Genomic DNA, 16708 nt, shown 5'->3' with positions numbered 1-16708 from the left:
ACTCACAGTCTCACCAAAGAGTGAAGAATGGTATCAGGTAGAGAAATAAACAGTTACAGCTCCTGAAGCAGATAACAACATAGTCCCATTGCTTGAAGAAAGTAGTACCTCCAACATACTAAGAAGGTAAGATACAGATAAAACAAAGTGCCTAATCAGAGTGAAGACAAGAAATATGAAGGGTAAGGAAGGGAGGAAAAGGTCAAAACAGAGAATAATACAACAGGAAAAGGAACTAATACAAAGAAGCCTTGAAGGCAATGAAGCAACTTGGAGCAGGTATGGAACACAGAAGGCCAACTGGATCTAAATAAGAGTAATTATGGAAGATAGAAAAGTTAAGAAAATTCCACACAAGCTGCCAAAGTGAACAATATAAAAAACAGTTTAGAACAAAAAGGATGGATTAAGCTGAAGCAGCTGAGAAAACCAGATCTGTGTCAACCAGGAAGGAGCAATCAGAAAGACCTGACACAGAGTGGCAAGGATGAATCAAATCACCCAGAGAAGGTGAAAAAAATGAAGGTATAAACAGGTCCCATGCTTGTCTGAATGTATCAACAGCCAAGGTAAGTGGAGGAGGAACTGGAGACAAAGACATGAGGATGTGAAACAAGCTTGAAGCCCAAGGCATGAAATTTGTCCCCAACCTCATGGTTAACAAACATAAGACAACACCACAAAAGATGATAAATAGAAACATGGGTATAAGAAAATAAAGCATCAACAATGGGTATTTTCAGTCATGAAGAAAACTCCCACTGTAGCTTGAAAAAATACAAAAAAAAAGAATAATGGGAAAAAACAAAGAATCAGTTGAGGTGGGATAGATCAATCACATAACTCCAATCCACATCAAGAATACTTGAATAATGAACTCCTAGCTAAATGTAGATCATGTGAATGATTGGAAGTTACTGTATATGCAATATGAATAATGAATACAATGGCTAAAGTAAAAACAAAGCAACCAAAGGAAAAACTGAAAGCAGCAATATATAATAGATAGATAATCCACATGAAGCTAAAGTCACAAGAATATCTTCCCCCTCTCCAAAATGGATAAGTGGAGGAAAAGAGCCAACCATAAGTCCCAATGGGTGGAAGGGTAATAAACTTGATATGAGACAGTGTTCCATCCCAGAAGATCCTAAAAGCAAAAACAAAAACAAAAAACTGCATTTGTAGGGAAAGAACTGAAGATGGCAATTGCCTCCTTAAAGAAATAGATGGAATGCATCAGAAAGAAGGCATATGACAGCCAGTACTACAAGAAAAGGCAATAGGGAATATGATGGCTAGAAAACTCGGCTAGACAGAAAGGGATAGGACTAACAGATTTCTACCAAAATATAGGTGAGAGATATCTGAAGTAAAAAAAGCAATAAAACAAAAACAATATGCCTGATGGTAAGCTAATGTAAAATGGACCAAAGTAAATCCATTTTGAGAATAAAAACATTTAGTAGGTGGTATTTGTTGAAGAAATAATATATTTTTATTCCAATTTATGATTTACCAGTTCAATAAATGACAGATAAGCTCAAAATTACAAACACACATATTAACACATTGATGAAGGGATTTTGCAAGATGTGTTGAACCACAACAACATTGAGATATGTGGTATGCAAAAAAAAAAAAAGATATAGAGAGTACTTCTGAATGAAGATATATATATGAAAGAAGAGGTAATGTACTGTATCAGAAACAAAACTAAATAGTCTAAAGCAAACAACAGGTTGAAACTGAGAAAGATTGATAAGGAATCACTGCAGCATCATCCACTGGTGACAGCCACTTTTGTCTTGTTTCTTGCTAGCACCATCTTTGCAGGTAGCTCCAGCTACTTTATTATGAGATTTCGAAAGTTGTTTGTTGATGCCAGACATGCACTGATCCCAAATTACCCTATTTTATAACAAATATAGAATCTCTTTTCCAATTTGTCTCTTAATCTTTTGTCACATTTGATGAACTTCAGTTTCTGTTCAGTCATTACTGGTTTCCACTTTAACTGAAGAGAAAACCATGTCTGAGTCAGCCAATACAGAGCAACTAGCAGAACACAATAAAAAGTGGTCTAAATAGAGAAGATGACTGAAGAGTAGTCTGATCAGAGGGTAGACGTGTAGGTGAAAACCCCTCCTATCTTGACTAAATGGCCCCCTGCCAGTACAGTGGTAAATCTCCAGACTTACAACGCTAAAAATCAGGGTTTCGGTTCCCCTCGGTGAGCTCAGAAGATAGCCTGATGTGGCTCTAAAGTCTGCAAACATTTTGCTTTCTCTGAAGGATAAAAATGTTATGAGTAACTTACATTAAATCTAGTACTTCTTACTGGGGTACTAAATAAATTAGAAAAGAAAGGAATACTTAGAGACCAAATGTCATAATTTCCATACTATGAGAATTAAGGAGTTTGTTTTTTTTAAATATTGCCTGATAAAATTAAGAACTGGAGTAAAAGTAACTAATGAGTACTTTATGTAGAAGGAATGCATTTGTGAGAGACCAAACCACATCAAAACCAGGTGATATACTTTTTTGTGCAAGTGCAGCCAACTTATGTCATATCATAATATAAGTGATCCATTCTAAATCCAAAATAAAAGGAATGTGTGCAGAGTGGCTATATGGTATGACAGTGCATAGTTAGGAGGTAAATTCTAGTTCAAAGAAGTGACATCAGGCAAAACTTCACCATCCCATGGCAGGAAGAGGAGCTCAACAATTCACCTCAGGTTTAGGAATCAGAAGAGAATTAGAGCTTCTGTCCAAAAAAACTTAAATTAGCATGTGTGCAAATGTAAAACAACCTGGAAAGACAAATAACAGAAATGTACATCCATATGATGTCAAGATAGATGGTCAATTAAAGTCCAGAAACAATTGGCATTAGATATGTAATATCCAGTCTGCAGTAGAAGGAAGTTCCCAGCCCACTCACATATGAGGTCTTATATTGACTTCACCTTCAGCCAAAAAACCAATCACCCAGAAACCAACATTCAGGCCGCAGGATAAAACAGAGTTCCCAGCTAGAGGGGCAAATGGCAAAATAAACAGAAATAAGCATCTGGAATAAAACATCAGACCAATGGCATGAAGTAATTTAGATCTTCTACACACGCTGAACACCACTGCTTTACTCTCAACTGAGTAGAAAGGTTTTTACTAGGCCATATTCTTTACAGCAGGTATCTGTGACTTGTTGGTGATAAATTCAAACAACAAATGGACAGAACACGATCCACTTGTTTTAAAATACTTTTTTAAAATAAGTCAAATGTATGTACAAAAATTCTTTGCATAACAGGCTATCACACTTGTATCTAAAACTCTACATAATTCTCCTTTCTTGTCAAAAGTCCATACAGACTGCTTCAGTTTCTTTAGAACTCAACCAGTGAGTTATTTTTCTCTACTCTATTTCTTAGTGTACAATCTGTGACAGGTTTCAGTGATGTCGAGAAAACCCACTTGTAGAGAAATATATATGCAGAAACGGCTCGTTTGGGTTGAGAAAAATTTTACGTAGAACAGCGAACAACGTTTCAACCTTCTTGTGAACCTGATGATGACCGAAGAAGGTCGAAACATTGTTCGCTCTTCTACGTAAAATATTTTCTGAACCCAAACGAGCCGTTTTTGCATACATATGTGATAGGTTTACTTACATTATGTCATGGATTAATTACAGGTGTACCCAAAGCTTTAAGCAATTGCCTCCATTTTATGAAAGTCAATACAGGCAGGTTGAATTACTTTAGAACACCCTGTGACAAGACAAATTATTCTTCTCTATCTCTGTTGTTAAAATACCACAGGGAAACTCACTTCAAATGCTGCCCATTATAGCTAAACTAACAATTATGCAGTCAAATTTGTGCTCACTTGGTAGCCTACACACACATACATACAAACGGACCAACTGAGGCCTACAACTTTCTACAAATTATGAGATGCTATGCTATAACAATAGTCACTAAGGAAAATTAATAATGTGACATCAATTTGCAACAAGTGAGCAAAACACACAACATATGACTCTTACCAAGTTATGAAAAAAATTTGTTATAACTATCACTTTATAAATAGTTAAATTTCAACATCTGTTATGAAAACTAAATAATCATTAAACATTATATCACTAAATAAATTAAATCATAGATCTTACATGAAACAGCCTTGTTAATCCAACAACATGCCTCTCTTCAAGAAAAATATTTAGAATATGTTTTGTACTATATACAAAGACTGTTCTTAGTTCATACACTAAGTCTCCTCATACAGTTTGCACCAACATTTTCACTTCCTTTGCTTATCTCTCTTCATATAGGGCATCTGATAAAACTTCACCTTGAAAAGATCCTTTGTCTTCATTTTGAAGTTGTGTTGTCCAAAGTGTTTCTTTTGATTTTCAGTCAATTCTTCATTTAAGTTGACTTCTTTGTACATTTCATCTCCACTCAAACGTCTTAGGCCTAGTGGGTCTATCTTCTATACCAAAGTTCTGCATCTATAACAGCCACACCTGCTATACATCCATTTCTGACTCAGTAGCTGTACCTGTTAGGTCTTCTTCTGTCTCAAAGTACTTCTTCAACAGATTGGCATGACATATTTTGGTCTTCCTCATTCACTTTCTAGTCCATTATATAGATAATTTCCTGTACTTCAAAAGGGCCTTTTCATTACATGATCAATTTGTTGTTGTCTGTAAGTTAGCAAAACTGAGACTTTTTGTCTGACCTTGAAACACTGATCCTTGGTTCTCTTGTTACAGAAATGCTTTTGACTGCACTGAGCTGCATACAAGCTCTTTTGAATGAACTGACACATTTCTTTTAGTTGGTTTCTATGGTCTAATACCTACTAATATGTATTTTTTACTTTTGATTCCTATTCTCCTCTCTCTTCTTCTGTACAGTAAAACAAAAACTGACTTTTTGTTAAGCAAATAATATTGCTTACAGAAAGCTGTTCCAGTCATGTAGTCTCTCTTAGCATGCTCTCTCATCATCTTCAGCATGCTTTTTTAAAACTCTATTAATTTTCTCACAAAGTCCATTACATCTAGGGTTATATGGAATGGTAAAGAGCTGCCTAGTACTGATGAGTTTACACACTTCTTGCATCAGTTCTAAAATAAACTGGGTCCTTCTGTCATTCAGGACATTTTCAGAAAGCCCACTCTGTAAAACACTTCCAGGAGGGTTTCTGCCTCTCATATTGTCTTCATCTTTAATAGTGGCATGTCTTCTGGCTAATGTGTCGATAACCAATTACTGTCAACACATACTGGTTGCCCTTGTCAGAAACACCTATAGTTCTATCAAATTCACATCTACTCATCTGAAAGACTCCTATTAGAGGCATTTTCCTTGGATATCTTCTCTCTAAGCACTGATCTTTGGCAGATGTTACATGACCTGCAAAATCTGTTCACATTTTCAATGATCCCTGGACAATGGAAACTGCTGATAATTCTGTCCACTGTCTTCTTTGTTCCTCGGCATTCTTCCACAACTGACTCATGCATCAATTTCTCCAGCATAACTGTCATGATAGACCCAGTACACCACTCTCTTCCAGTTCTCTATAGTGGAAGTCCCTTTCCACTTTATCTTATTCTTGATGTTCTTGACTTTCTCCTTGGTGCTGTCCCAAAGTTTCTGCATTGATAGGTCTATCTTTTGTGTTTCTTTCATTTCCTGCAGACCTACACTTGGGATGTTTCTTTTTAATAATGTACAGGATTGATGCCTTGCTTACTCTTCTTTTCTCAAGCACTAATGACAACTTTAGATGCTTCATCCATCTGATTTTTGTCTGGTTCCTCCAAACTACTCCTGCCTGGTATATTTCCAATTATCAAGTCAAAAATGGGTATCTTCATACACATGATCTCAATATCTCTGACATAATCTGGAGTGACATCTTTATTCTTTCTGTGGAAAACTGTCTCATTGTTCCATCAATCAGCACACACAGAAGTACCTTGTTTGTCATCTGGCCAGATATTAGACTGATTCTTGCTGCTGTACTACTGCACCCAGCATCTCATATGACTTGCACTTTCTTATTCTAAATGTAGTCTTCACCTATTGTGGTTTGATTGCTATTATCAATGTTTGTAACATACTCTGATCACTAATGGCACCATTGATTATTTCCTAACTTCAGCTGATCAGCAGTAGTGCACTAATTAACCATGGAAATGGTACTCCCTTCTTGTGGTGAATCTGATGGGTTACCTTTATTTTGTTTCTTCTAGCAGCATAATCCACTGGTGATAGCCACTTTTGTCTTGTTTCTTGCTAGCACCATCTTTGCAGGTCTAAATAGGGAAGATGACTGAAGAGTAGCCTGATCAGAGGGTAGACGTATAGGTGAAGACCCCTCCTATCTTGACTGAATGGCCCCCAGCCAGTACAGCGGTAAATCTCCAGACTTACAACGCTAAAAATCAGGGTTTCGATTCCCCTCGGTGGGCTCAGAAGATAGCCTGATGTGGCTCTACTATAAGAAAACACACAAACACACTTGATTGAATGAATCTAACTCAATAGGTAAATTGAAACCAAAGCGAAGTTCAGCATTTCAGTAAGTAACCACCAACCAGAAATCTCTTGGGAATCAAGTTAAGCCCACAACTCACCAAGAATGCATCTTCAAACAGCTGAAATTCGGAATGATGCAGAGAAATGGGAAATTTCTCTGTGGTCAGTTCCTTGTTGAGCCACCAAGCAAGATCAGCCCTGGTCCCAGGAAAAAGGGTGATGATATGGTCCAAAGAATCATGGGAGAAGTTCCATTGGTTAAGAAACATTCACTAAAGAGAATACATATGTACCTGACACAAGAGAATGAGAGCATCCAAAGAAGTCCATATCTCCAAAAAGGATAGAGCCTCTTGCCTCTCACTGTGAAATAAGGAGAAGGTAGGGCCTTTGTGACTACCAACTCTCTATTTCTGAGCCAAAGTGAAAAAGGCTGGAACAAATTAGATGGGAATTGAAGAGCACTCCCCACTGAATAAGATACTGCATATGGTTAATACAAAACATCTCTAACTTGATGAAAAAGCCCACCAAAGCAGCTTCTTGAAGAAGTAAGTGGGTTTTAGTGACTGACTGGGCATGAGAAGAGGCAAGCAGTAGCTAGTCATTACACGTAATGGCGAGTCTGAAGACCACGTGAGTGAAGATCACATGAAAAGGATCAGACCACTTGGCAAAACACATATGGAGCTAAAGAAAGACCAAATGTCAATGCCCAGGACTAGAAGATAGAACCTTTGTGAATGAACCAAAGAAACGATGTGACACTTGAACAAATGAAATATGGAAAAAGATATACAACAACTTGAACTTGGTTTTGGAAAGTTCCTGGAAAAGTAAGATGCAGGACTCCATGGTTAGTGTCTCCAGACAGATATTCAGCAAGAATGGATCTAGGATAGGTCTTTTTGGGAACATCAAAGACACCACCCTTTTGATAGCTCCTTTGTGTACTAAGTCTCAAACACACTTAGATGACTGGAGAGGTATGATCCTAAGAGAAGGGAGGGACCAGAATTGATGGTATGAACCTTCTTTCAGAACCCATAAAAAACCACAGATCTGTTGTTAAAAGTCATTAAACAGTTGAGAAGTTAGTAACATTCCATCACCTCTAATACTGATCTCTCACAGAATGGGAACATGAAAACTGAGGGTAAGAGATGGAGAGAGACAAAAAGGATATTGGGAACATGGACCAGTAAAGGCTAGAACAGTAGAACAAAACAAATGACAAGCCAGGGATAACAAAGAGGAATGCAACCGCACCACATCAACTCTAGACTTCAATGACTCAGAATGACCACCAAAAACCATTTAATGACAAAACAGGGCCTAAAAAAAGATCATCCAAAGAAGAAAGAGGAAGATACACACCTTAACGTAATGTATCTCTCCATAACAAATGTTAGCAATGTTTTTGGAATGCTCCATGGTTTGAGTTTTATTCAAGGTACTAATATGTTAATCAATAGTACATGTATACATACAAAAGGTAAATAAAATAGGAAAATTCCAAATGTTAAGTTTTTATAATGAAAAGTGAAAAGTCCTTTTGCAATATCAATTGACTGCTCCTAATTTCTTAAAATTGAATATTTCTTTCAATCTTCCAATACAACTGTTTATATCGTATCTGATTCAGGATGCACCAATGAATGAATTACAGTAGTATGTCAAAATTGTTGTTCAGAGATAATATTTTACTTTGCTTAATTTCTTTTGTTTCCAGATGTAATGAAAAAGAAGATATGTTTTGATTCAGCTACTCATATGTATATCTTATAAAGTAGAAAAGGTTAATACATTGAATACAAACTCACTTATCGCCAAGAATAACTGTATTAAAAAATTGTTTTTATCATATTAAACTATGTATATTCCCAGGCCTTTGAGACAAACATGGCTCAAAATAACAAAATAAACAAAAAAAAACAAAAAACATTTACCGTTAAACAGTATTCAGGTGTATGATTATATTTAAATATTTCTCCTTAAGAGTTGTGTTTCATTTAATTTTACTTTGTTGCCTAACAACATTATGTAATGTTTGATACTGCAACAAGTAATGGTTTTTTTCAATTGTATCCATGTAACAATGCTATATAAACCTAGTGAAATGATTTTTTTTTAGATGTATTACTTATTTCATCCACAAACAAACTTTAATATTTTAGTCATCCTTCCAATAATCTGACTCTTGCATTATTACCAACATGTTAATATCCTTTCTGTAGAAAAGACATCAAACCATACACAGTTCTCCAGACAATATCTCCTCAGTTTTGTATAGTGCTACAAAGACTCTTTGTAGCTCTTAAGGCTCTTACGTCATTCACTGTAGCTAGGACAGATATTCCCCAATAAATAAAACAGAACCATCTATTTTTTACTCCTTTCACCATATTTAAATACCAAAACCAACAATTATTTTAATTTCCAAGGGACAATGAAAAACCACATGGTCCACACAACTTTTTTTTTTCCAGTTATCCTTTACCAAATGACAAAGTTTTAGTGTCTTATATTCCAAATTTTATTAAACTACTACTTGTTTATGTTATACTGGTTAGTTTGGCATAAAATCTTAGCTAATAATCCATATTTTAAGAGTACAAGTTTTAAGTTTCTAATTCTATGAGAAAGTATTTTTTAGAAAAATCTTGAATTTCCCCTTGTATGACATTATATTTTCTCTAGGCATCTTGTCTTCTCTCTTTTTCCCATCACACCTTAAAAGAGTAGGAAATTAAATGAAATTTACTCACTATGGAATCATCATTGCTAAACCAAACCAAAATGTTTATAGCCTTCAATTTTGTTTGGTTTTAGAGCTATCAACAGAAAAATCAGACCCCTCCTGCCACATCCTCTCTTTCAAGATGTATACTTAGTCCTCTCTTACATTTAATTATGCATACCTAACGGAAAGTCGAGGATTTCATCCATCAAATGACATATCACATGACATTGTGTTCTGAACAGATAACAGTCAATTTCACTTGGAGTGATGATTACAAGGTCAATCAAATCAACCAATCCCATTTTGAGTTAGGATAGAGAAAATAACAGATAAAATATAAAGTTTTACTTAAAAAAGAAACATGAAATGTATTTAGGGGTTCTTATGGATTATACAAAGGATATTTGAGATAAGAAAATGTATTTTTAATCTTCACATGAAATATTCAAAACAAATACTCAATATATTAATGGACAATTCTTTATTTTAGTTTATTACAAATACTTCACTAAAAATATGTGTTTTTATGTGAAAAGCTTATAATATTAAATGAAAGACTGACAAATTTTGTGAGGGCATGTATACTATATATTGAAAATTATAAAAACCAATACTGAAGATAGAAAGGTTGTAATCCAAAAGCATACACTCTGTGGAATGATTCCTCCCATCAATATCAGCACTACCTCAGAGGGGATTATGTCCTTTAAAGTACCTAATAATTAAAGAGGGAGATGGCAACTTCGGCAATATCAGTAAGTTGAGTTCAATTTATAAGAAACTACAGACTTTCTTCTTGGACATCACAAACAACTATCTTGAACCAATGCTGCATTTAACATACCTAGTGACACAGAAAAAAACGATCTTTAGGATTTCTTTTACATTTGCTTTCAAATTAAGAAAGTAACTCATAAATCATACTAAAATTTCAATTGTAATATAAAATTTTATACTAACCTTACTGACAAGCATTCATAAATAGTAGTTAAATAAAATTTTGAATGCAAGTCAACAAATACAATATGACATGGCCTTTGACCTGTATAAGACTCCTGTGATCTCTTTTTTTTCCTTTTTTTTTGCTCACAGTTGCCAATGAATTTTAAGCCTACTTTTTCAACTATTATTATTGATACACTAAATTTCTATTTACTTGAATAATGCACCTAAGAGCATAGAATAACAACATGCACAAAGAACACAATGTTGTATAACTATTATAATTTTTCTGACTTTCTAACTTTAACATAAAAGCCTTTAAATATTACATTAAGCTTATCAATCTGAAGGCTACAATGGAAAATTTAAAACTCAAGATGAGACAATTCTATACAGTAAAAACTGTTGATGTTTGTTTATTCACTGACTACACATGTACAAAAAACCTAACTACAGGTGGCAGCACTTATTTCAATATTCTTAACACTCCTACTTAATTTGAAGTTTTACACAAACGTACAGTTACTGTCAATAATCTTACAGTTATTTTAAATGTTTTACAATTACTTTCAATCTATTATTATAATTGTCACTTTATCTGGTTCATTTATCCGTTGGTGCCAGTCCAACATTATCTCTGAACCTTTCAAATGCATTTCTAGCAAGTGACTTTGTAAGAATGTCAGCAGTCATACTGTTTGTGGGACAATATTCCAGTTTTACTGATCCGTTCTGCACACATTGACGAATGAAGTGGTAATGAATATCAATGTGTTTTGTTCTTGCATGACCCACTGGATTCTGTGCCATGGCGATTGTTCCTTGGTTATCTTCCATGATACCTAACAGGGTCATCAACTTGAACCCATTTCTTGCAGTAGTCTTCTTAACCATACTGTTTCCTGTGCTGCAAGACTCAAGGCTATATACTCTGCCTCTAAGGTGGACAGGGCCACCGTGGATTGCTTTTGCTAATCCAACTTACAGCTGCTCCTGTTTGAATGAAGATATTTCCCATGTGGACTTCCTATCATCCAGGTCTCCAGCAAAATCTGCATCTGAGTAACCAGTAATGACGTCTCCTGGTACCTTTTCAAACTTAAGACTAAGATCAGCTGTTCCTTTCAAGTAACGTAGGATTCTCTTTACTGCTGTAAAATGTGCTGTGTTGAGCTGAGCACAATATTTCGATACTGCTCCCACTGCATATGCAATATCTGGTCTTGTTCCCATTACAGCACACAGAAGACTGCCTACCAACGACTGGTACAAACTGCGGTCAACCTGAGTGCTAACACCATCATCCTTTTGCAGTTTCACATTTACATCTGATGGAGTTGCAACTGCCTTACACTCAGTCTTTCCAAATTTCACCAGCATAGTTTGGATATACTGTCTTTGATTTAACCATACACAGCCATTATTTTCATCCTGAACAACACTGAGTCCAAGGATATAATGGAGCTTTCCAAGGTCTTTCATGCAGAATTTTTCCTTCAGTGCTTCCTGTATAGTGATTATTTCATCATCACTATCACCAACCAAAATAATATCATCCTCATATACTGCAACTATTGCTAGATTTTCAACCTTCTGTATGTAAACACATGGATCTGCTGAACTCTGAACAAATTCCAGTTCCATCATCTGTTCATGAAATGATTTGTTCCAACAGTGTGGTGACTGTTTTATCCATACAGTGATTTTTCCAGTTTACACACAAGGTTTTCCATTCCCTGGAACAGCGTAGCCTTCAGGTTGTTCCATGTATATCTCTTCATCCAGATTTCCATTCAGAAATGCAGTTATGACATCCATCTGGTGAATTTTCAAGTTGTTCTGCACAGCAAATGCAATCAAGGAGCGAACTGATGCATAGCGCACCACTGGGGAGAAGGTTTTCATAATCCAGACCATAATTCTGCAAGTAACCTTTGGCCACCAGCTTACTCTTGAACCTCTTACATTTCCAGTATTTCCATACTTAACTTTGAATACCCACTTACAACCTATAGGTTTTCTTCCAACTGGTAATTCCACCAGATCCCAGGTGTCATTTTCTTGTAAAGACTCAAATTCCAGATCTGTGGCTGACTTCCACTCCTTTGCATTGTTACTTGGCATTGCTTCACTTAATGTGCTTGGCTCTAACATACTGCATAAGCTTGCAATATGACAAACTGATTCATCTGCTGCTGCCTTATCAGCATACTCATCATATCCATAGCGGATGGGGGGTTTCCTGTTTCTTGCTGGTCGTTCAGATTTATCTTTAGCTTTAATTTCTGTTTTTTGGTCCACTATCTCCTCACTTGATGAGATATACTCATTTATCACAGGCTCTTGACCAAATTCTGTTTCATTAAAGATAACATCTTGCCGTATGAAAATCTTCCTGGATTTTTTTGTCATACAGTAGATATCCCTTGGTGCAGTTATATCCAATGAAATGTACCTTCATAGACTTCATGTCTAATTTTTTGTCTTGACGCATCTGGCACATGTGCATATGCAAGACATCCAAACACTTTCATGTGTTCTACATCTGGTTTCTTCCCATACCATCTCTCATATGGCATACTACCATCTTTTATTGCTGATGTGGATACTCTGTTACCCACATACGCTGCAGCAGCTACAGCTTCTGCCCAGTACATTCTTGGTAACTTAGCATGTAACAGCATGCTTCTTGCTGATTTCACAAGAATTCTGTTCCTTCTCTCAGCAACACCATTTTTTTCTGGATAATATGCTATTGACATCTCATGATGAATGCCTCTTGACTTCAAATATTGCTGGAACTCATTTGACATATATTATCCACCATCATCTGTGTGCAGGATTTTTATGCACTCTCCAGATTCATTTGAGTACAACTTCTCAAATTCCTTGAATTTCTCAAAGACTTCTGTTTCAAGAAATACACTCTGCAGCATCTTGAGTAATCATCAATAAATGTAACAAAGTGCTTGCTACCTCCAATAGATGGAGTTTGCATAGGACCACAGACATCACTGTGTACCAGTTGTAGTCTTCCCTTTGATCTGATTTCTCCCACTGACTTAAATGACTTCCTGTGCATTTTACCTTCAGTGCATCCCTCTAAGAAACTGGCTTCATCAGACTTCTGGAATTTGATTCCACTTAATTTCCACTCCTGACAAGTTTCTGTAACTGTGAAAAACTTACATGTCCTAGTCGTTGATGCCATACATCCAAACCATTCATGCTGCTGCTCCGGCTACTGAGGCATTCTCAATAACACTGGTCTTACAGTCCAGTTGGTATAGACCATCATTCTTTCTTGTACTCATGCCATAAAGTTGTCCTGATTTACCTCAGATGTAACAGTGAAACTGTTACTGCACAATATTTCCTTTTTCAGTAGCAGCTCCTACTGAAAATAGATTGCTAGCTAATTTTGGTATATGAAGAACACTGCATTGTGACATGCTTTAAATGTCATTTCTAGTTTACAGTTTCCAACTCTACAAGAGCTTCAACAGTTCTCCCATTACCAATCCTAACTTGCCGAGGTGTGCTAAACTTGTGATAATTTGATAATATGTTCCTCTGGTATGTCATATGCCGAGATGCACAAGAATCCACTAACCATATCCCATTTCCTATTCCTTTACCCTGGTTTGTTACAAAGGCAACACCATTGTTTCCATCAGTATAATCTTCCACCACATTAATATCCACATTCTTAGCTTTGTGGACCATTTCCTTCAGTGTTGGACAATTGTGTTTTATATGTCCCTCTCTGCAACACTTGTGGCTGTTACCCCTTTTCTTTGTTTCTTGTGTTCCATGTGGTTTGAAGTTGCTGCAAGTGGCTAATGCAGTTGATGATGTTTTATTCGATGTGGTCTTTTTCTTCTTTTGTTCTCCATTAATCAGTGCCTGTTGCACAAATTCTAATGAGATATCATCAATTTTGGTTTCCAGGGCTGTTACAGTTGTATCATAGCTAGCTGGCAGACTACCAAGTAAGGTAACAATCTGATCTTCTGCTATTTCCGCACCAACTGCAGCAAGCTGATCCGTTAATTCATTCAATTGTTTCAAATGTCCCTGGACCATCATGCTTTCTTTCATCTCACATCGAAAATACTTCTTTTTCAGGAATAGTTTATTGGCTAGTGTGTTCCTATCAAAGTGAGCACGCAGTACATTCCATGCTTCCTTAGGAGCTGTGACAAGATGAGTTGTGCACCTTGAATATTCAGAACAATTGTTGAAAATGTTCTTTCCCTTTTCCTGTTGAAATCTGCCCTTGTTTGATCATTGGCTGTCTCTGCCAACACCTCTGTTTCAGTCACATGATCCCATAGGCCTTTTCCTCTCAATAAATGTTCCATTTGAAATTTCCATGTGGCCCAATTATTATCTCCCAACTTATCAATTGATATTTTATCTTCCATTTTCAAACTATTTCAACCACAACTGTAATATTCCTTTCTTTGATCTAGATCTATTTCTCCCTTTATATGACTTGAGAAAAAAAGAGTGTCAATCAATATCCTACTTACAGTTTATCTTGGTATTTCACAATGGCTTCCAGACAAAAGGATACGAATCACCCAGCGCTTTCGATAAAGTATCCATATAAATCCTGTACCATCCAACAAAAAATTGTCATCCAAAACTGTTCTACAGTAATCCTCAGTATCTCCTGGGTTACTTGTACTAACAATTTTAAAAGAGTTTCATCTGTTTAAGCACTATTAGAGCATTCCGAGTTCCATAACCTGTTAATATATATTTATTCATTGACTACACATGTACAAAAAAAAACTAACTACAGGTGGCAGCACTTATCTCAATATTCATAACAAAAACTACTTCACATCACACATAATTTGATAGGTTAAAACATTGGCTTTCTATTGGCTATATATTATCATTCTTTAAACTTCAAAATTTTAATTTAACAAGCTTGTAATTTACGCAGCCATCTTGTTTGATCTTTTTTTCCATTTATTGACTATTCAAAATGTGGAATATAATACTGCTTAAATCTTCATTTGTAAAAAACAAATAAAAAGGAAAAATTAATTATCTAGTCATCTCAAAAATGTCAGACAGAAGCCTTCCTTCATAATTTCTCAAAGATCCTACCCTCCACCATAACATTCTGTTTACCCTTACTATTAACTTTTACATTTCCAGTCAACCTTTTCTCATACACCCTTTTTGGTGTCGTAATATCCTGTTTCAACAAATTTCTTGATTTTCTATAATCTTCTAAGTCTTCTGTCATACTAGTTAATTTAAATTTCTTAAACATGTGATACTTTTCTTTAGTTTTATTTCTTAAACAACTGAATAGTATGTTCAGTACACTGAGACAGGACTAACTTCAAGGTGCTGGGCTTGTCTCAGCTTTAACATGTTACACTTGAATAAATCTTCAAAAGAAAAGGAGGAGGTTGGGTGTGTAAGAACTATTATTCATAGATGTTTTTCCTGGCAGTGTAACAACATATCTGGCAACAGCTAAAGAGATATGATGTTAATGTGCTTTAATCATATTTGCAGCTCCTTTGATGATATTATCCATGTAATAATTAAGTCAGCATTTTACTAAATGCCATGAAATTAAACCTTTTTTAATTTTTATACATAAAACTAAATAAATAAATTTTAACTATGGACTTTTTTGTATCAGAGTAAGTTTGAAGGATGATCATATACTTTTGTATTTTTATTTCATTATAATGTGATAATTTATTGATTCCTAAACATAAAAGGCTAAACAGCATTAATCAGGAGTTCTCTAAGTTCTTGAGTAGGTTTTAGGTAATATTTTAAAAGAAAAAAAACTAATTCCTTGTTCTACCAGCTCCATATATGCCACATATAACACATGATACTGCTCTCACAAAATATTACCCTGTTGCTAAAAGTGAAAAGCACATCCTTCATTTCCTCCTTTCAGTAATTCCTAACTTTACCTTCTGTCAGAAAAGGGAATATTCTTTGTTTTCTTCCCTTACCTATGAGACAAAGGCTTATCCATTTTTCAACTTTTCGTTTTCAAGATCCTGGCTGCTAGCAATACAAGTTCATTCTAAATATTTAATGCTAATTAACATGAAGTAACTTATGACTATGTTACTCTCTTTAATATACACAACATGAACAACTTTGATCAATTAAGGCATGAACTCCAGCACTAATAGTAATTGTAGTAAACATTAATATCAGCCCTATTAACGTTATGTTTGATCCATTTCGACTAAAGAGTACATGAGCGTTGTTCTGTAACGTTGATATGGTTCAGCTTACCCTAATTTAGCAGTGTAAGACTAGAAAGAAGGCAACTAGTTATCACTACCCACCGCCAACTTTTGGGTTACTTTTTTACCAACGAATAGTGAGATTCACCGTACATTACAATGAGCGAGCATGTTTGGTGTGAGAGAGATTCGAACCCGTGACCCTCAAATTA

The 16708-nt window shown here is 35.6% G+C and overlaps 1 long non-coding RNA gene across 8 annotated transcripts in view; it reads right to left on the bottom strand.

Moving 5' to 3' along the window:
- The window catches only part of LOC143246177 (uncharacterized), a 36848-nt gene extending 21803 nt beyond the window's left edge, over positions 1-15045 (bottom strand). For 3 of the 8 annotated variants that reach the window (XR_013025830.1, XR_013025827.1, XR_013025831.1), the window contains exon 1: positions 14787-15045. This is a non-coding gene — a long non-coding RNA (uncharacterized LOC143246177). Of the gene's footprint in view, positions 1-4180; positions 5269-9487; positions 10047-14786 lie in introns of those variants that run through there. The other 5 variants (XR_013025825.1, XR_013025824.1, XR_013025826.1 and 2 more) reach the window with 3 other exon arrangements.
- Positions 15046-16708: the final 1663 nt, after the last annotated feature.

The sequence above is a fragment of the Tachypleus tridentatus genome, chromosome 3 (genome assembly GCF_004210375.1).
Source record: "Tachypleus tridentatus isolate NWPU-2018 chromosome 3, ASM421037v1, whole genome shotgun sequence".
In the NCBI taxonomy this organism is placed as follows: domain Eukaryota; kingdom Metazoa; phylum Arthropoda; class Merostomata; order Xiphosura; family Limulidae; genus Tachypleus; species Tachypleus tridentatus.
This window is presented reverse-complemented; position numbering and strand designations above follow the sequence as displayed.